The sequence below is a fragment of the Dermochelys coriacea genome, chromosome 15 (genome assembly GCF_009764565.3).
Source record: "Dermochelys coriacea isolate rDerCor1 chromosome 15, rDerCor1.pri.v4, whole genome shotgun sequence".
In the NCBI taxonomy this organism is placed as follows: Eukaryota; Metazoa; Chordata; order Testudines; family Dermochelyidae; genus Dermochelys; species Dermochelys coriacea.
The window spans coordinates 11,721,159-11,742,228 of record NC_050082.1 but is presented as its reverse complement, the minus strand read 5'-3'; the positions used below and the strand labels follow the sequence as shown (position 1 = coordinate 11,742,228).

General features: G+C 45.8%; 1 protein-coding gene and 1 long non-coding RNA gene across 2 annotated transcripts in view; one reads left to right on the top strand and one right to left on the bottom strand.

Annotated features, from left to right (window-relative positions):
• Window positions 1-21,070, bottom strand: part of BCR (BCR activator of RhoGEF and GTPase) — a 129,728-nt gene that overhangs the window by 98,962 nt on the left and 9,696 nt on the right. The gene's annotated exons all lie outside the window — the stretch shown is intronic.
• Window positions 560-19,550, top strand: LOC122456778. Its single transcript, XR_006275834.1, has 3 exons — window positions 560-571; window positions 11,045-11,050; window positions 19,383-19,550. It is a non-coding gene; the product is annotated as an uncharacterized LOC122456778 (long non-coding RNA).

Sequence of the window (21,070 nt, the reverse complement as noted above, 5' to 3'; positions counted from 1 at the left end):
CTATTTCCCCATGGTATTTCTCCCTCCCACCCCACCCCCCACTGTTCCTCTGATATTCTTGTTAACTGCTGGAATTAGCCTACCTTGCTTGTCACCATGAAAGGTTTTCCTCCTCCCCCCCCCGCTGCTGGTGATGGCTTATCTTAAGTGATCACTCTCCTTACAGTGTGTATGATAAACCCATTGTTTCATGTTCTCTCTCTCTCTCTCTGTGTGTGTGTGTGTGTGTGTGTGTGTGTGTGTGTGTGTGTGTGTGTGTGTGTGTGTGTGTGTGTGTGTGTGTGTGTGTGTGTGTGTGTGTGTGTGTAAATCTCTCCTCTGTTTTTTCCACCAAATGCATCCGATGAAGTGAGCTGTAGCTCACGAAAGCTTATGCTCTAATAAATTTGTTAGTCTCTAAGGTGCCACCGGTACTCCTTTTCTTTTTGCGAATACAGACTAACACGGCTGCTACTCTGAAAAGAGCTATATACACAGCTAGATACAATGCAATTTATGACAGCCACACCAATCCTAGATTAATCATCAGAACACCGGAACATACAGCCAGTGAATGTAGCTGGAGTTCAGGGTACTCACTGGCCACTTCAGACAAAGGTGGAGATTCATGGTCAAATACATTCAACATTGTCCGCAGAGGATGATAATATTTGAATAGGTTTTATCTTTCCCATAATAATAAACAATAATACCACCGAGCTCTTATATAGAGCTTTTTATCAGTAGATCTCAGAGCGCTTTACCAAGGAGGTCAGTACCATTATCCCATTTTACAGATGGTGAAATGGAGGCACAGCGAGATTAAGTGACTTGCCAACATCATCAAGTGGCCAGTGTCAGAGCTAGAAACAGAATCCACATCTCTGGAGTCCTAGTTCAGTGCTCTATCCATTATACCATACTGCCTAGTTTCCCTTCTTGTGCCGCACCATCCCCTTCTTGAGAAGCCACGGCAGGTTCTAAGGTTTCCCTCCTCATGTACTTGAGTAGAGCAGGTCTCAGTTCAACTGGAAACCCATCCTTTCACCTGCGCCTAGTAATGTGATGAGAAGGAATACTATAGGGAGGAGACAGTATTGTGGAGCAGTGAATAAGGTGCTTTTAAAACATGTATTTCCAGCAGGAGTCTTCGCTGCTCTAACACCCAATTCTTCAGGTCACTCTGTGTCTGTGTGATACAGGAGGAGCAGCCACCAGGCTGGCATTGCAAGGAAGTTGGAAGGGAGAATAAAGAAGCCCAGATATTGCAGAGTATCAGGGGGTAGCCGTGTTAGTCTGTATCCACAAAAACAACAAAGGAGTCCGGTGGCACCTTAAAGACTAACAGGTTTATTTGAGCATAAGCTTTCGTGGGTAAAAACCTCACTTCTTCAGATGCGTGGAGTGAAAGTTACAGATGCAGACATAAATATACTGACACATGAAGAGAAGAGAAGTTACCTCACAAGTGGAGAACCAGTGTTAACAGGGCCAATTTGACCAGGGTGGATGTAGTCCACTCCCAACAATAGATGAGGAGGTGTCAATTCCAGGAGAGGCAAAGCAGCTTCTGTAATGAGCCAGCCACTCCCAGTCCCTATTCAAGCCCAAATTAATGGTGTTAAATTTGCAAATGAATTTTAGTTCTGCTGTTTCTCTTTGAAATCTGAAGGTTTTTTGTTCAAGTATAGCTACTTTCAAATCGGTTATAGAATGTCCAGGAAGATTGAAGTGTTCTCCCACTGGCTTTTGTGTGTTACCATTCCTGATGTCCGATTTGTGTCCATTTATTCTTTTACACAGGGACCGTCCGGTTTGGCCAATGTACATGGCAGAGAGGCATTGCTTCACATGATGGCATATATAACATTAGTAGACATGCAGGTGAATGAGCCTCTGATGGTGTGGCTGATGTGGTTGGGTCCTCTGATGGTGTCACTAGAGTAGATATGGGGACAGAGTAGGCAACGAGGTTTGCTACAGGGATTGGTTCCTGGGTTAGTGTTTCTGTGGTGTGGTATGTAGTTGCTGGTGAGTATTTGCTTCAGGTTGCGGGGCTGTCTGTAAGCGAGGACTGGCCTGTATCCCAAGGTCTGTGAGAGTGAGGGATCGTTTTCCAGGATAGGTTGTAGATCGTTGATAATGTGCTGGAGATATTGCAGAGTTCCATCAGCAACACAGTAGGGCTTCAGTGAACTCACATTATTTTAGTTAGTTATTTCCATTTTTCAACCTAATTCTTCTCCCTTCTCACACTGCAATCTTCCCCTTATGGAGGATGAGGCAGAACCAACCAGTTCTGGAAGGGAGGCAAGAGAAGTCAGAGGCAAATATAACCAGCCCCAATAAAAGGCAGGGGGAAAACACAGGGCAGGCCTGACCAGAACCTGTTTTGATCCATGACTTCTGGCAGTCAGAGGCTTAGGGACAACTAGCGCATGGGATTGCATCCCTTACCATTTTGGCTAATATCCACTGATGGACCTATCCTCCATGAACTTATCTATTGTTTTTAAATCCAGTTATAGTTTTGGCCTTCACATCATCCCTGGGCAATGCGTTCCACAGGTTGCCTGTGCGTTGTGTGAAAAAGTACTTCCTTTTGTCTGTTTTAAACCTGCTGCTTATTCATTTCCTTGGGTGGCCCCTGGTTCTTGTGTTATGTGAAGGGGTAAAAAACACCTCCCTCTTCACTTTCTCCACACACCAGTCATGCTTTTATAGGCCTCTATCAGATCCCCCCCTTTGTTGTCTCTTTTCCAAGATGAACAGTCCTACTCTTTTTAATCTCTCCTCATACGGAAGCTGTTCCAGACCCTTAATCATTTTTGTTGCCTTTCTCTGTACCTTTCCCAAGTTTCATATATCTTTTTTGGGATGGGGCAACCAGAATTGCATTCCACCAAATGCATCCGATGAAGTGAGCTGTAGCTCACGAAAGCTTATGCTCTAATAAATTTGTTAGTCTCTAAGGTGCCACAAGTACTCCTTTTCTTTTTATGGGTTTATATAGTGCCATTACGATGTTTTCTGTCTTATTACCTATCCCTTTCCTAATCGTTCCTAACATTATTAGCTTTTTTGACGGCTGCTGCACATTGGGTGGATGTTTTCAGAGATCTATCCACCATGACTCCAAGTTCTCTTTCTTGAATGGTAATGGCTAATTTAGACCCCGTCATTTTGTAAGTATAGTTTGCATTATGTTTTCCACTGTGCATTAATTTGCATTTATCAACATTGAATTTCATCTGCCTTTGTGTTGCCCAGTCACACTGTTCACTGAGATTTCTTTGTAACTTTTTGCAGTCAACTTTGGATTTACAAAATTACCCAAGATAGCTATCACCTGCAAATGTTGTCACCTCACTGTTTGCCCCCTTTTCCAGATCATTTATGCCCTATCCCACACCTCTAAAGTTCAAATCACTCCTGCAATCCGTAGTTAGCAGTGGTCCCACACCAAGGAACGTGATTTCCACCATAAGACACTTCCACCATGGAGAGACCCCACAGAGAACAAAGGATGCTGCACTAGCCCCATGGAGAACACAGGTAGTGCCTTATGCTAAGCCACCACCTCCATACAAGCAGGCCTCTAATTAAAGGACCAGCCTGCTTTTATGATCTCTCCCTTCTCTTTCCCAATAGATTATTTTTGAGGGATTATGTTTCCTGTTTTCACTGCTCTGCCTCCTCCATTTGTCAGTCATCATCACAGTCATTAAAGCAGGAGGGAAGCACAGGGACAGCCTGATACCACGCAAACCTTTATGGCTCAGCAAATGAAGGATTAAATGTTTTCTCATCTCTGCCTCAAGCTTCCTGCACCCTATTACACACACACACTCCCGAAGCAGGCTCTCTGTAAGCAAAGATTCTCCTCCAGCACATATCCTGGCTCTGACCTCTCCTGAAGACCAGGGATTTCTGAATGGAGCAAACAAGCAGCCCATTGATCTTGGCTGCTGACAGCCGCTTATGCTCCACAGCTAGTTCATCCTGGGACAAAATGAACAACTATTCGGATAGCCCCCTGAGCACCTCTTGCAGCTGGGATGCCACTGGGCCCTTTAGGTCAGATGGAGGGGCCAAGGGCAAGACACCCTCTTCACAAAGCTGCTGCCTAGAAGGTGTTCTGAGGAGTGTGGGCCCAGTTCTGCCCCCTCCCTTACATGCTGCTAAGAGTCAGGAGTAACGCCACTGAAATTAATGGAGTTGCTGGTGTGAGCAGGAGGAGAATCAGGTGCTATGTTCATAATGTATTTCCAGGCACTAAGCTGGCAGCAGACTCAAGGAGCCCAGCCACAGGCCACCTCTAATAAACTAGTCTGTGTCTTTCTCCACAGAAATCTCACAAACCTGCACAGGCAAGCAGGTGGTTTTGCTTCTTGCTAAGCGTTGCATTCCCTCGTTTGATCGACTCTTCCACAATATGGACTCAGGTATGGTGGCCAGCAGGGACGGCATACACTTGGAGGAACTGGGGCAAGGGCAGCAAGATGGCTGTCTGGGAACAAGTGAAGGGCAACCTTATTACAGCCATCATGGTGCAGTGGCTCTTCCCCGCAGAATTCTATCTTTTGTAAAGCAAAGTTCCTATGAGAGTATGACTATCTTGTACCATCTCAAAGCATTAACTATGCAGAGTCTAACACCATACCAGCAGCATCTCCAGCATGCTGTGGAACAGGAGGTGAAGGTCAGCTAAAAAAATTCAGTTTTAGGGACAGTGAGTGAGCTCAGGGACAGAGAGGCCCAGAAAATGAGCAGAATTTAATTGTTTTTATTAGCCAGAGGGATAAGAGTCACACAGATGGGCCTTGAAAAAGGGATCTGAAAGGAATTAGGGGGTAAGTTAGGCACAGAGTAGGGATCAGCATAGGAGAAGAGACAGGGCCAGGAAGAAAGATGTTCGGGATTTGGAGAGGGTGTAGGGCAGAAGCAGGAGAACTGGAAGCGAGGAGATTGAATAGCAAGGAGAGCAAGTAAGCGTATCAAGATCTTGAATAGCAGGAGGGGGATTTGGTATGGAGTCTAATGACTGGGGCCAGCGTAGAAGTGGATGCGTTTCCATTTCCAGGGATAGTGCAGCTGTAGGTTTAACCTTAGGGAACCTCAAAACAAGTGAATTGCAGCTGTCTAGAGGAGAGGAAATGGAGGTATGGCTAAGAGAAAGGTACTGTCTGCCATGGCAGAGGTTAGAGCAGGGGTTCTCAAACTTTTGTACCGGTGACCCCTTTCACATAGCAAGCTTCTGAGTGCGACCCCCCCTTATAAATTAAAAACACTTTAATATATTTAAAACCATTATAAATGCTGGAGGCAAAGTGGGATTTGGGGTGGAGGCTGACAACTCACGATTCCCCATGTAATAACCTCCTGACCCGCAGTTTGAGAACCCCTGGGTTAGAGGAAAGGTCCACAATGAAGTGTCAGAGTGCTCGGGATGGGAGGCAAAGGTGGGGGAGGAGAGGTGCTGATGCTGAAGGTGGAAGCAGTTTCTCCATGGCCAATATCAGCCTGTTCCTTGTGTAGGTAGCATTAGAAAGTGACTGGGTGTCACCAGTGCCTTTGCCAAGAATGGCTGTATCACCTAGCACACGAGTCAGAAGGGGAGTCCTACACGGTTGGTGTTTTCAGCCCAGGAGAGGCACCACAATGATTAGTGTCAGTCTGTGGCCAATATCAACCTGTTCTCAAGGTTTCCTAGTGGTCAGGATGCCCATGTGGGAGAGACCAAGTGACAGACTGTAGGGTCACTCAGGTCAAAGCGAGAAGAGAACTGTATGTACCCTTATTAGATTTTAAATTCTGCAGAGGGGGAAACGGTCTTCTTGTTCTGTTCTGTGTTTGTACAGCACTTAGCACAATGGGGCCCTGGTCCAGGACTGGGACTTTTAGATGCTGCTGCAATAAATTATGATACTCAGCCAAGGTGGAAGAGATGGGTTGGTTTGAGAACCACCCCATTTGTTCTCACAGTACAGTTGCACTCCCTGGCTGACTGACCATTGATCACGTAAAAATGAAGGATTAACAAGGCCTAATTGGAGGGCTTTCTAAATTTCAGGGGAGTTTTGGCAGGGAGAATCCTGACAAGTATCTCAGGCTGAAATGCAACTGACCTTTGCTGTAAATGCACCTTCTTAAGCACCGAGAACAACACGCAAGTCTGTGTTTGGAGAAATGTAAATAAGAAGAGCCGGTTAATCTGGAAGTCAATCCTGTAGCACAGGAAAACTGGAATGTGTTTAATTCTGGTCTCCTTCATTCTGTTCCCCACTTTCTAAAATATAAATAATGCCTGCCTCATAGGAAGGCTGTGAAGCTTAATTAAGCTTTCTAAGGCATGTATAGGTCCTGGCAAGTGTTGTTATACAAGTGCTACCTGTTCTTATTCTGTGACAGGGAAGACTCCCCCCGTCCCCCTCCCCATGATCAATTTTATATAGTATCTTCTTCCTTTCGTATGTGGAAGAGCTCCTTCTCAGACTGACTTGTTTTTTCCCTCCCTCACACATGCATTACATTAACATAGGATGATTTTACTTGCCCTTTTAAAGCCAATAAAAAAAAAAGTAAAGTTCTGTAACATCAACTGTAGATAAATATCCTTCATCTAGCTCATAAGGGGTCAGCAAAACCTTTCCACAAATCCCACACAGCTCAGTGTGTTCACAATTCTTTAACCAAATTTTAAAAAAGGAGAGTGCTGTGCTTCCCTAGAAACACAGCCCTTCCATGGAACTACTACTTGCAAAAGACTCGTCCACCCAGTTCCTCTTATCAGGAACCTGCTACATTCCAAAGTGCTTTGCTCAAGGTTGTACTGTTCCTTTCCAGTCAACTTGCTGACTAGTTCCTTGCCAGCTCTAGCATTTTGCAAGATACACTTTTTAAGCTCTTGCAAACAAGTGTGACATTACAACAAGTCTGCATCACATGTTGATGGTAAGGGCCAGGGTCCCGTTTACCTCTGTCAGCAGAAAAGGAGGGTGCCATTTTGTGCATTTTTAAAACCAATTTGTTAATATCTGACATTTCTCTTGATTCAGTCCTTTGATTCCAAAACAAAATAGGGTATATACACATAAGTAAAGCACCACTGACATGCAGCCACCTCCGGAGTGAGCAATCAGAGCTTGCCGCTCCCTCATGTTGTGTGCCTTCACAACATACAACACAAGGACAAACCCACACTCTTATGAAAAAAGACATAGCATTTTTGAAGTCCTAGCAGAGCAACCAAGACCTCAAAGTCTGACCTGAAAGACGCACAAGCAGCCAACAGCATGGTATTCATGGTAAACAGCTCGCTACTTCCTGCATCTAACTCTAAATAATGATGAGCCCTCCCCTTCTGCCCCTGCCCTGAGCACAGCACAGCCGTTCCTGAGTGCACACATTATGTGTGTGCTGAGACATGACCTGAGGGGACCTGACAGCAGCAGATTCCACTTGGATTCATCTTCTAGGAAATTCTAAATGAAGCAAAATCCACTTAAGCACCTGATACAGAATAAAAATAAACCTGTTAAAAGGATCATTCTGCATACATGTTCTTTTTCTACAACAGCTTTATTTGTTGCAAAAGCCCTTTAAGAGAATACCAGATAAGGGAATGAGCCTGTGGCAGACAGCCCCAGGCAACAGCATATGGGAAACAGGATTCTCAAGCCCAGCATACGTAGAAACAAGCATTGTAAAAAGGGAAGGAAAAAAAAAGTGCCCCATCTTTATGTTAGAACTGCCTCCAATATTAATCCTATTTCAGGAATGGAGGAGTGTTCTGGGCACAATGAGTCAACAGGGTGGGGCATTGTTTTCTATGTTGGTAGACCAGGCAAGGAACAGAAAGTGCAGAGGACCAGGGGTGGCAGGTTTGTAGAAATGTTGGTAGTGCCCAGAACCCGCCCCCCACCAGCCTAAGGCTCGGGGAGGGAGTTTGGGTGGGAGGAGGTGGTCTCGGGTGCAGGCTCTGGACTGGGGCTGGGGTTTAGGGTGCAGCAGGGTGCAGGCTCTGGGAGGGCATTTGTGTGGGGGAGAGAGGTCTGGGTGTAGGCTCCGGGATGGAGTTTGGGTGCAGGCTCCAGGATGGAGTTTGGGAGAGGTGTGCAGGAGGGGGTGAGAGGTGCAGGCTCTGGGATGGAGTTTGGGGATAGGAGGGGGTGCAGGGGTGAGGGCTGTGGGGCTGAGAATGAGGGGCTTGGGGTATGGGGGGGGATGATGGCTCTGTCTGGGGCTGGGGATGAGGGGTTTGGGGCATTGGAGAGGCTCAGGGCAGCCTGCCCTGGCCCCAGTGAAGGGGGGCACAAGGACCCTGCGGCAGCAGTTGATGCCGGAAGCTGGCAGAGCAGAGTCAGCCTGAGCTGCAGGCTCCGGGGCAGCAAGTGGGGACCGGGGGACACCGAGCCTCAAACATTGGTGGAGCTGGGCCCCCAGGCCCTGAATATTGGTGGAGCCCAGGCACCATGAGCCATGTAACTCGCTGCCCCTGCAGAGGACATATTAAAAGCCAAGAACCCAGCACCTGGCTACTATTACATTAGGCATATAGCAGGACAAAGCAGAACGGAAAAGAACAGCTCACAAACATCTGTGCCTCAGGGTCCACAAAATGGAACTGTTTATCTTGACAGTCATGGAAACGACCTGAGTGAGGCAGACTGAGGTAGAGTGAAAGCAGGGATGTTTTAAAGGGACAGGTAGAGCAACAGAAGGCTTTTAAAGTTTCTTCACAATTACTTTTGCTGAACATCTGTGGTTCCCCTCCTAACTTTAAAACCAGTATATCAGACGAGCGATGCTGCTGCTAAGGATTATTTGCATTTTTGGGTCAGGAGGGTAAAATTCTGTCTTTCCCAGAAAACCAGCAAAGGAGGGTCTGGCAATGGTCTCAGCATGAAAATGCTCAACCAAGAAAACTGTCCACGTACTCGCAAAAAGAAAAGGAGTACCCGTGGCACCTTAGAGACTAACAAATTTATTAGAGCATAAGCTTTCGTGAGCTACAGCTCATCCGATGAAGTGAGCTGTAGCTCACGAAAGCTTATGCTCTAATAAATTTGTTAGTCTCTAAGGTGCCACGGGTACTCCTTTTCTTTTGCAAATACAGACTAACACGGCTGCTACTCTGAAACCTGTCCACGTACTGTGCAGCTATGGGGGACAGACTGCTGCAACTGAGTGCTTATTACAGCAATTACATCAGATGATAAAAAATAAAGCAAGTTCTACTGCTCACCACCCTCCCTTCTCCTAGACACACAGTGTAAGTCCTGGTCTACACTAGGCGTTGAGGTCGAATTTAGCAGCGTTAAATCAATGTAACCCTGTACCTGTCCACATGACAAAGCCCTTTTTTCGACTTAAAGGGCTGTTAAAATCGATTTCCTTTCTCCACCCCCGACAAGGGGATTAGCGCTGAAATCGGCTTTGCTGGGTTGAATTTGGGGTACTGTGGACGCAATTAGATGGTATTGGCTTCCGGGAGCAATCCCAGAGTGCTCCATTGTGACCACTCTGGACAGCACTCTCAACTCAGATGCACTGACCAGGTAGATAGGAAAAGGCCCGCGAACTTTTGAATTTCAATTTCCTGTTTGGCCAGTGTGGCAAGCTGCAGGTGACCATGCAGAGCTCATCAGCAGAAGTGACCATGATGGAGTCCCAGAATCACAAAAGAGCTCCAGCATGGACCGAACGGGAGGTACGAGATCTGATCGCTGTATGGGGAGAGGAATCCGTGCTATCAAAACTATGTTCCAGTTTTCGAAATGCCAAAACATTTGTCAAAATCTCCCAGGGCACGAAGGACAGAGGCCATAACAGGGACCCGAAGCAGTGCCGTATGAAACTCAAGGAGCTGAGGCAAGCCTACCAGAAAACCAGAGAGCGAACGGCCGTTCCAGGTCAGAGCCCCAAACATGCCGCTTCTATGATGAGCTGCATGCCATTTTAGGGGGTTCAGCTACCACTACCCCAGCTGTGTTGTTTGACTCCTTCAATGGAGATGGAGGCAACAAAGAAGCAGGTTTTGGGGACGAGGAAGACGATGAGGAGGAGGTTGTAGATAGCTCACAGCAAACAAGCGGAGAAACCAGTTTTCCTGACAGCCAGGAACTGTTTCTCGCCCTGGACCTGGAGCCAGTACCCCCTGAACCCACCAGGCGCAGAAGGCACCTCTGGCGAGTGTACCTTTTAAAATACTATACAAGGTTTAAAAGCCAGCATGTTTAATGATTAATTTGCCCTGGCATTCGTGGCTCTCCTGGATATACTCCCAAAGCTTTTGCAAAAGGTTTCTGGGGAGGGCAGCCTTATTCCATCCACCATGGTAGGACACTTTACCACTCCAGGCCAGTAGCACGTACTCTGGAATCATTATAGAACAAAGCATTGTAATGTATGTTTGCTGGCGTTCAAACAACATCCGTTCTTTATCTCTCTGTATTATCCTCAGGAGAGTAATATCATTCATGGTCACCTGGTTGAAATAGGGTGCTTTTCTTAAGGGGACATTCAGAGGTGCCCGTTCCTGCTGGGCTATTTGCCTATGGCTGAACAGAAATGTTCCCCGCTGTTAGCCATGCGGTGGGGGGAGGCAAAATGCAACCTTGTAACAAAAGCACATGTGCTATGTATGTAATGTTAACAGCAGGGTTTACCGTGAAAGAGTGTACCCATTGTTCTATAAAATGTATCTTTTCAAATACCACTGTCCCTTTTTTTTCCTCCACCAGCTGTATGTGCTTTAAGGATCACAGGATCTTCTCCTTCCCAGAGGCTAGCGAAGATTAGAAGGTGAAAAAAAAAAGCACTTGCAATAAAATGTTCTCTGAGCTCATGCTGTCGTCCCACACTGAGAGCACTGACAAATGCATGGAGGCAGACAATGTCAGAGTGCAGGAAAGCACAAAATGACTGGGAGGAGAGGTGGTGGGCTGAAGAGAGTAAGTGGCAGGCTGAAGAGAGGGTTGAAGCTGAAATGTGGCGGCAGCGTGATGAGAGGAGGAAGGATTCAATGCTGAGGCTGCTGGAGGATCAAACTAATATGCTCCAGCGTATGGTTGAGCTGCAGGAAAGGCAGCAGGAGCACAGACCGCCGCTACAGCCCCTGTGTAACCAACCGCCCTCCTCCCCAAGTTCCATAGCCTCCTCACCCAAACGCCCAAGAACGCGGTGAGGGGGCCTCCGGCCACTCAGCCACTCCACCCCAGAGGACTGCCCAAGTAACAGAAGGCTGGCATTCAATAAGTTTTAAAGTGCTGTGTGGCCTTGTCCTTCTCTCCTCCACCACCCCTCCTGGGCTACCTTGGTAATTATCCCCCTATTTGTGTGATGAATTAATAAAGAATGAATAAATGAGTTTATTGCCTCTGCAAGCGCTGACCGAAGGGAGGTGGGGAGGGTGGTTAGCTTACAGGGAAGTAGAGTGAACCAAGGGGCGGGGGGTTTCATCAAGGAGAAACCAACAGAATTTTCACACCGTAGCCTGGCCAGTCATGAAACTGGTTTTCAGAGCTTCTCTGATGCGCACCGCACCCCTCTGTGCTCTAACCACCCTGGTGTCTGGCTGTGTGTAACCAGCAGCCAGGCGATTTGCCTCAACCTCCCATCCCGCCATAAATGTCTCCCCCTTACGCTCACAGATATTGTGGAGCACACAGCAAGCAGTAATAACAGTGGGAATATTGGTTTCACTGAGGTCTAACCGAGTCAGTAAACTGCGCCAGCGTGCTTTTAAACGTCCAAATGCACATTCTACCACCATTCTGCACTTCCTCAGCCTGTAGTTGAACAGCTCCTGACTACTCTCCAAGCTGCCTATGTATGGCTTCATGAGCCATGGCATTAAGGGGTAGGCTGGGTCCCCAAGGAGAACTATAGGCATTTCAACATCCCCAACGGTTATTTTCTGGTCTGGGAAGAAAGTCCCTTCCTGCAGAGTTCCTGAAGATGCGAGCGTCATGTACCTTTCCTGGCCATCCCACGTTGATGTTGGTGAAACATCCCTTGTGATCCACCAGTGCTTGCAGCACTATTGAAAAGTACCCCTTGCGGTTTATGTATTCGCTGGCTTGGTGCTCTGGTGCCAAGATAGGGATATGGGTTCCGTCTATGGCTCCACCACAGTTAGGGAATCCCATTGCAGCAAAGCCATTCACTATGACCTGCACATTTCCCAGGGTCACTACCCTTGATATCAGCAGATCTTTGATTGCATTGGCTACTTGCATCACAGCAGCCCCCACAGTAGATTTGCCCACTCCAAACTGATTCCCGACTGACCGGTAGCTGTATGGTGTTGCAAGCTTCCACAGGGCTATTGCCACTTGCTTCTCACCTGTGAGGACTGCTCTCATCTTGGTATTCTTGCGTCTCAGGGCAGGGGAAAGCAAGTCACAAAGTTCCATGAAAGTGCCCTTACGCATGCGAAAGTTTCGCAGCCACTGGGAATCGTCCCAGACCTGCAACGCTATGCAGTCCCACCAGTCGGTGCTTGTTTCCCAAGCCCAGAATCGGTGTTCCACCGCATGAGCCTGCCCCATTAGCACCATGATGCCCACATTGCCAGGGTCCGTGCTTTGAGAGAAGTCTGTGTCCATGTCCTCATCACTCTCGTAACCGTGCTGACGTCGCCTACTCGCCCGGTTTCGCTTTGGCAGGTTCTGGTGCTGCATATACTACTGGATAATGCGTGTGGCGTTTAATGTGCTTCTAATTGCCAAAGTGAACTGAGTGGGCTCCATGCTTGCCGTGGTATGGCGTCTGCACAGAAAAAAGGCGCGGAACGATTGTCTGCTGTTGCCCTGACGGAGGGGGGGGTGACTGACGACATGGCTTACAGGGAATTAAAATCAACAAAGGGGGTGGCTTTGCGAGAAACTCAATGGCCGCCTCAAGGATAGAACTCAAAACTGGGTTTAGCAGGCCGTTGATTTCACAGAGGGAGGGAGGGAGGAGAAAATGAATACAAAACAAATCTGGTCTATTTCTTGATTTGAGCCACTTCATCTATCTTTCTACATCTTGCTGGCAGCAGACTGTGCAGTACGACCGCTAGCCATCATCACCTGGGTGCTCGGCAGAAGACGGTGCAGTGTGAGTCCTACCGGCAGTGCACTGTCTTTTAATCTGCAGCCAGCAGAAGATGATGGCCAGAAGTCAATCGCCATGATACGAAACAAGGGAAATGACCTGACTGAGTCACTCCCACGTTTGCCCAGGCGCCTGGTTAAAAGAGCACCCAGGACTACATCGATGAGGGCTGCCAGTCATACTGCACCGTCTGCTGCCAAAAGGCAATAAACTGCTGCTGTGTAGCAATGCAGTACCACGTCTGCCAGCACCCAGGAGACATACATGGCGTCTGCACCGGTAACTCAAGAAAAAAGGCACAAAACAATTGTCTGCCCTTGCTTTTACAGAGGGAGGGAGGGAGGGAACGGGGGCCTGACGATATGTACCCAGAACAACCCGTGACAATGTTTTAGCCCCATCAGGCACTGGGATTTCTACCCAGAATTCAAATGGGCAACGGAGACTGCAGGAACTGTGGGATAGCTACCCACAGTGCAAAGCTCCGGAAGTCAACAGTTGCCTCGGTACTGTGGACACAGTCCGCCGACTACATGCACTTAGAGCATTTATGTGGGGACACACACACGACTGTATAAAAACGCTTTCTACAAAACCGACTTCTATAAATTCGACCCAATTTCGTAGCGTAGACATACCCTAAGTTACCCAAGAAGACCTACCTAATCAGATTTTCAAGGTGATCCAGTCTCATCGTAAGGTGGTGCTGATCCAGCATGCACCCCAAGCTGTCCTTCCAGATGGTTTATTGACCTAAGCAGTTTTCAAGCAGGAGCCAGAGGTCTTTCTATTCTTGGAAGAGAGGGATAATTGCATTCTCTGTCCCAGCCTCTGTTGGACATAGACGCCCAACACATTATTGCTGATGTAATAAAAAAAAATTTATTAAATACTTCAATGGGCAGCTGAGAAAGAAGAGTCAGTCACATGGGTTTGGGAATACCACCTGGTCAGTCTTTTAATGATGCCCTGAGCTGACCCGGAAACTTGTATCAGTTACAACCTTCAAGGGAAAAACTAGTCAAAATGTTATATAGGTGGATTCTATTTAATCATCTATAAAACCTGAACATTTCCACCCCTTACACCTGCCAATCAAGCCATTATAAGCAGGGGTCTGATTGCAGAAAGGATACTCTGCTCCAAATTTCACCCCAATCTCCTCCACAAAAATTGGATGATCAGCCATGAAATTGTTAACAAAGTTTTTATATACACACACAGAGTCATCATCATTATGGAACATCAACACCCCCGTTATTAGCACACCCAGTAGCACCTATTGGTCCCATATTGGGCTCAGTGATGCTGGGACCTGTACAAACATGTAATCAAAGAAAGTCCCTGCCTCAAAGACTGTACAGTCTAAATGAAATAAGAGACAAAGGGTGGAAGGGAAAGAGATGCAACATCTGAGCAGAGCAACTAGAGGGATGGGTAGCAAATGCCATGTGAGTTTTGCATTTTTGTTTTTAATTATTTAATGGGAGGGATACATTGAGGGGAAGAAGGTACAGGGGATCAATTAATAAGCACGTGGATTTAGGAATAGATAGCAGAGGGAAGGAGAGACAAGAAGAAAATGGAAAGCAGAAGGAATGAGGCTGCAGCAGAGAGACTGTGAGGGAGCTGGTGCTAAAAGAGATGAGGTGCAGTTCATACCTTTCAGAGCTATTATTTCTCCGCAAAAGCAGTCTGCAATTATTTGTGACAGTTTTCTTTGCTATAGAAGAGCTAGAAACAAAGGCCCAGTCTACACAATTGTAACCCTGGCAGGAACCCCAGTGGAACAGGCCTTAAGTTTACTTTGTTTAAAACACAAAAAACTAAAGCTTCCACTCTACAGAAAAACTAACTACCAGAGATGAGTGCCAATATGGCTTTTATCACAGACTAGAGCTACCCATCCCCTGTCTGCAACAACTATTAGAATCACCAGAAGCCAGGGATCATCATTTTTGACAATTTTTTATGTCAAAACAATGAGGGCTTTGTAATTTATTTGTAAACACATAGCTATAGACAAGCTTTTCCACTGGAAGGCAGTGTGACCCACAGAAATGCACTATACTACAGTTCAGGAGACCAAGGTTTTATTCCCAGTTCTCCTACTCCCCTGTGGGTTGACCCTGAGCAGGTTTCTGGGCCTCAGCTTACCCATCTGTAAAATGGCGATAACGATACCGACCTACTGATCTCTAAAGCACTTTGGGATGAAAAGCACTACACACAAGCTAGAAATTATTTTAGAAGTGATTCCTTCAAGGTTGGAGGAAACAAAATTTGACCTAATTTTTTCCTTGTATGTTTCCATAGTCTGTGCAACTATGTCTATTTCCCTATCCCATCGAATGTAAAAAAAAAAAAAAAAAACAAAGAACAAAGGAGATAGCTCATATGCTTTAAAAAAAAAAAAATCCATGATTAACCCTATATAAGAGGAGAAAACAAATTCAGTAAGGAAACAGATTTTAATGCCAACCTAGCTCTGGGTTAGTATAATAGCAGCAAACTAAAATACTTTGAAATGGTTTAAAAATGAGCAACTGTAAAATGAGTAACACTGTACACCTGCACAGTGAACAGGATGAAACACCAACACATGGAAATCGAACAAACTTCTGAAGTTCCCATCCTGGTCTTGACTGCTTTGTTTTGTTGTTGTTGTTTGCTCACTCTCAAAGAATATATAGAGCTTGTTTACACAGCACATAATAAAGCAAAGTGGGAAAACCCAGACCATAACAGGTAATAAAGCTGGAGATGGGGACTAAAACTTGAGTTACTTCGGTCTTATCTGCAGTATAAATTTTACCGTGTAAACATCACACTTAATAGCAGCAGCACACTAGCCATGTTATAATATGGGTTAGTTTTGCCTGAGTGGGTGAGATGAGATGACCCCATGTTATTTAAAGGTCAGGGCTCAAACATGTAGGAGTTGGCTGATCAAGGGCATTAGCTTAACATGCTTATAACACAGTCAGTCACATCAAAACAAATTAAGACCAAACAATGTTAGAATGTGTCTAGAGCACATTGCCTAAACACCATCCAGCTTACAGTTTAGATGGTGTCTTGTTTTCTTAGACAATAAAATTTAATTCAAAATACAGAAACATAGCTTTCCTTATAACAAAAGTGTACTTTAAAATTTTTTTAATCTATTAAAAGTTCAAATGACATCTCAAGATCAAGCCAATTAGAGAAGCACATTAAAAGAGTTGTATGAACAACTCCGTATGTTTGTAAGCACACGGACTTTTTTCTGTCGGCCTCAAGGTATTTGTGGGTAGAGATGTATGCTGACAAGCGTTAGTAAGTGTTAGCAAAAAATGCTTTCCAAACTGGGTTGGTGTTTCCATAGTACCCCCAGGAAATGCACGTGAGCACTCAGCACAGTTCTCAGACAGACAGAGAAACATTACATCAAGAACGTGTTTGAAACTGCCTGCCTAGCAGGGCTCAGATACCTGTCTATGCTACAACTTCCAACATAGTGGCTATAAATTGGGTGATACGGATGCAAACCAGGTTCTCCACTTTTAAACCATTTACAAACAAGTAGAACGAACAGCGTTTGTTGGTTTTTTGGGGGTGGGGTGCTGTTTGTTAGAAACACACAGGCTTAGGAGTTAACCATCAAGCCCAGCATCTCACTTTGCGACCTCAGGCAGGTATACAAAAACTCCTAGTTATCATTCTGAGACTGAGCCAAAGCTGACTGAAGTCACTGGGGGATCCTTCCCAGCCTGTGGTGAGCAGATGTTTAGTACATGCCCCAACCCTTCAAAGGGACTCAGTTGGGGTGACCATCAGCATGTGTAAATGTGTTAACAAAAATAATACCTGCAAACATAAGAACAATCCCTATTGTTTTCTCCAATTGTTCCCATACAGCAGAGGCTGCACTGGGACACCCTCATCCATACTGGGACCCTTCTGGAAACTCCACCCCATCTAGTCAAGAATCTCATCCCATTTAGCAAGATGGGAAGACTGTGGTGGTTACAAATCCCTGACTCCTGTTCATGACCCGCAGGTTGAGAACACACATCGAATATAAACCTCCTTTCCAAGGCCACCCTTCAATAGCCCACACCCGGTCCAGATGCATTTTAAGAGACTTCCTTATACTTGACCCATAGAATCAATCCTGCCTGGCCTTATTAGGACAGATCCACGCAGCTGTTTCTTCTAAATGTGCCTTATTTTGGGGGGCACTGGGAGGCTCTCTCTGACTTTAGCACAGGAATCAGCTTTCCAAACTGTCTTTCTAGTGCAACCTCAGACATCCCTGTGAAATTCCCCACTGCAGCTCAGAATTCATGAGGATTGGAACACATTCAAAGGGAGTATCCGAAGATACTAACCCTGTGGATCTAAGGTGCCGTCTGCATTTACACTCTAATCAAGTCAGAAGACCCATTTACAAAACAGCTAGCCCATAACCCAGTTAACACTATGGTTGGAAGTTGTAGCATAGACAGGTTCAGTAACTGCATTAAGACTTGGACTGTCCAATGCATTAGCCTGGATGTGGAGACAAGGTTAGTGCCCATCTACACTACTTTTAACTTTAAAAACTTTTAACCACATTTCAGAGTAGCAGCCATGTTAGTCCGTATCCGCAAAAAGAAAAAGAGGACTTGTGGCTGTTTTGTGGCACCTTAGAGACTAACAGCCACAAGTCCTCCTTTTCTTTTAAGCACACTGTGACCAAGTCAGGGGACAACTAGGTTGTAACCTGTCCTCCGGACACTTATAGTTACAGAATAGATAAAGCCTTATGTAATATTGTTGGAAAATATATATCTGCTGGAGGATTATTTTAGAAGCCTGAATCACCAATGCCTGGACTTGACACTACCTACAGGTAACAGTAGCCATTCACAGTTGGATCACCTTACTGCAATCCAGCAGCTTTGTTAAATCTGCTTAATACAAAACACATCTGGGTGGGTTTTCACCCAGACAGCTTCAGGTTTCCGAAAAGGTTCAATGGTAAGCAATACTGAGCATGTGGCTAAGTGTTCCAAGTTTTATTGCATGTATGGACCATCAAGTCACTAAGGTAAACATATTTGACTAAATGTGGAGGCTGAGAATAAATTCAGATTTGAGGGGGTCAGAGTGGCAGGTTCGTGCATGGGATCTTCCTACAAAAAAATCACTGCAGTTTCCCAGCATATTCAGGGAGATGATGCGCCTATGTCACCCTGTTCACGTGGGCTGCAGTTTAGCTTCCTCCAGGCAACAGACAGACCAAAAACCTAAAATTGCGCTAAAAGCAGCTTCTCAGCATTAGGGAATTCTTATCCTTTCCCCTCTCCAGACACCAAATAATGATTAGCTAGCAGCAAGGGATTCCACACTTGGAGAAACCTCCCTTTGGGAAGGAGGGAAGAGTGCAAGACACTGCTCTGGAACATGCCATAATCCAAAGTCATGAAGCAGCAGAGTCCTAGATGGGCAAGGAACAGAACCCAGCTGCCATCTGAGCGTTAAAATTAAGAAGAGCCCCATGTTAAGTAAAGATGAGCTTAAAATTCCACTTTCCCACTCACCCCTGGCAAGTCAAATCAGGGAGTGCGGCCAGCCTTGCAGCTCAGCGATCTCCCTGAAATTCAAAGGCAAAGCAGGAAGTAGAGCTCTTAGGTCCTAGATACACTTGTATGAGGAAGAGCAGAGCATTGCAGCATTAGCATTGCTTTGCCCTGTGCACAGCAGAGTATGTAGTATGGCAATGAAGCATAAACACTTTCCTTCTTACATGGTTAAGGGACAGTCCATTGAGATCCCTCATGTATGGGTGTGGTGGAGGGGGTAGGAGGGAGCGAAATGGGAGATATGAGAGAGAGTCTCCAGCCCAGCACCCAGGATGGCAGAGTTACATGCACCCGTCCTCCTGTACCCAATTAGGAGGAGCCCTGGGCTTCCCACTGAGGCAGTACCCTAGACTCCGCTAAGTATACCCTTCTCTCCTCCTCCTCCCACTATGCTTCAATACCGAGTTTGATTACTAGATTACGTGATCCAAATTTTTTGAGCCACAATGTTAATAGAATTCTTTTCTGCAAACTCCCCGACTAGCAGAAATCATCTCCTTTCTGCTCCGTGCCACACCATGCCCTTGCACACAAAAAAGCAAAGTAATTCACCCCACTGTTAAAAATCCTTTCGGGATAGCTTTGCTTTCATCTCTCTAGTGAGACTTCTCTGTTCCTGAGCAACACATGTTCCAGAGCTGAAGAATATATTTCCATCCTACTACAGCTTCAGTCGTAAACATAAGAAAGCTGTTGCTGTTCGTAAACATCTTGAGAGAAACAAAGGATAAAGATGCCAAATTTCGTCTGATTCTGAATGAGAGCAGAATTCACAGGCTGGCTCGTTACTACAAGACCAAGAGAGTACTCCCACCCAACTGGAAGTACAAATCATCCACTGCCTCTGCTCTGGTCGCGTAAGAGTTCACTCTTTTTACTGAAGGAATAACTCAGAGATTTTACTTATCAGCTCTTAATAGCAACAAACTTCAAATGTGTTGCCCCATGCCCGTGGTCTCCACCCTTCCCATGACAGCAGTCACGCAGATTGCACAACCATAAAACACCTTTTAAACACTACTAAGTTTAAGCATCAAGCTTGCTAGCAGCCAGTTAGGCTCAGACTGGAGAGCTGCTATGATGATTAACAAGATGTGCCTTACTGACTAACCCACAAATCCATGCAAGTAACTAGTGCAACCAGCAGAAAATTCATCCAAATACCAAGATTCCCTGAAACATGGACAACAACATGACACTGCAAGACTCCAAGGCATGTGAAAATGTGGATTTCCTCCCTGTTAAACTTTGATCCAGGGATGATCTTAGGGGAACATGAAGCAAGTGGTCACAAAAGACATGAGAATGTGGGCAGGAAATTCCCAAGCCAAAGCTCACAACCTATCAGGATCTAAATGAGATGGGGGGGTGGGGGAGAGAAAGAGAGAGTCACAAAATGAAGGGCACCAAAAAATAGCATAGGAAGCCTCAGATAATGTGCAATAAATTTCCTTAGCATGTTATTTTTTGTAACTTTATATGTTCATATTTCAGCATTGTCTACTGTGAATAATTTGCAGGACCAAAACAGAAATATCAGATTAGAGCCACATGACGTCCATATCCCACCAAACTAAGAGGCAGTTGGAAGGTAACACTCACAAACTCTTCCTTCTCTTGACTTATTCAGAGCATCATAATCTAGTCTCAGTTAGCGCACAGGAAGCCGACAACAGCCATGCTGATGAGTCATTACCACCTTCCTGGGTGAGCGTACCAAATAATATGTAGTTCCTGCTGACTTTAGTCCAAACTGTAGCAGATACAGTTCGCTCCACGTTATTGGAAATGCATATTGTGCAAACAGACCAGTCATGCTCAGTTTTCACTGTCTTGGGTGCATGTTTGAAGCCCGATGCTCAGGGAACTTAAGTGTATTTTCTTCAGAACAGATTACATGGTGATGCTCCTGGCCCATTTTCACAGAGCGTGCGGCTGTCACTGTCCATACTTGAAAATGATTTGGGGACTGGATTTTGAACTGTTAAGACCGTGTTCTAACAACAAGAGCCCTCTTTTGCTGCACGCTCCCACAGGGCATTCTCACCCAGCTGACTCTCAGGCAGTGAAACTCAGAGTATCTTCCTTGTCCTAAAAATGCTGTGCAGCAAATTACTGGTGCCATTACAATGGCTGTCACAAGCCATCTCAGATTTAGCTGCATTTCAGAGCTAGGTGAGGAGGATCAGAATCCTGTTCTACGGTATTAAGTCTTTTGGGGGTAAACAGCAGGCATAAAGGACCCAAGCCTGTGCAGTTCTTGTGTTCCCAGACACCACACACAGAGATAGAAATGCACTAAGTTTAGAGAGTCCAAAAACAAGGGCTGTCCATTATTAAGATACTTCTGCAATCCACTGCCCCATAGGTTTGGAATT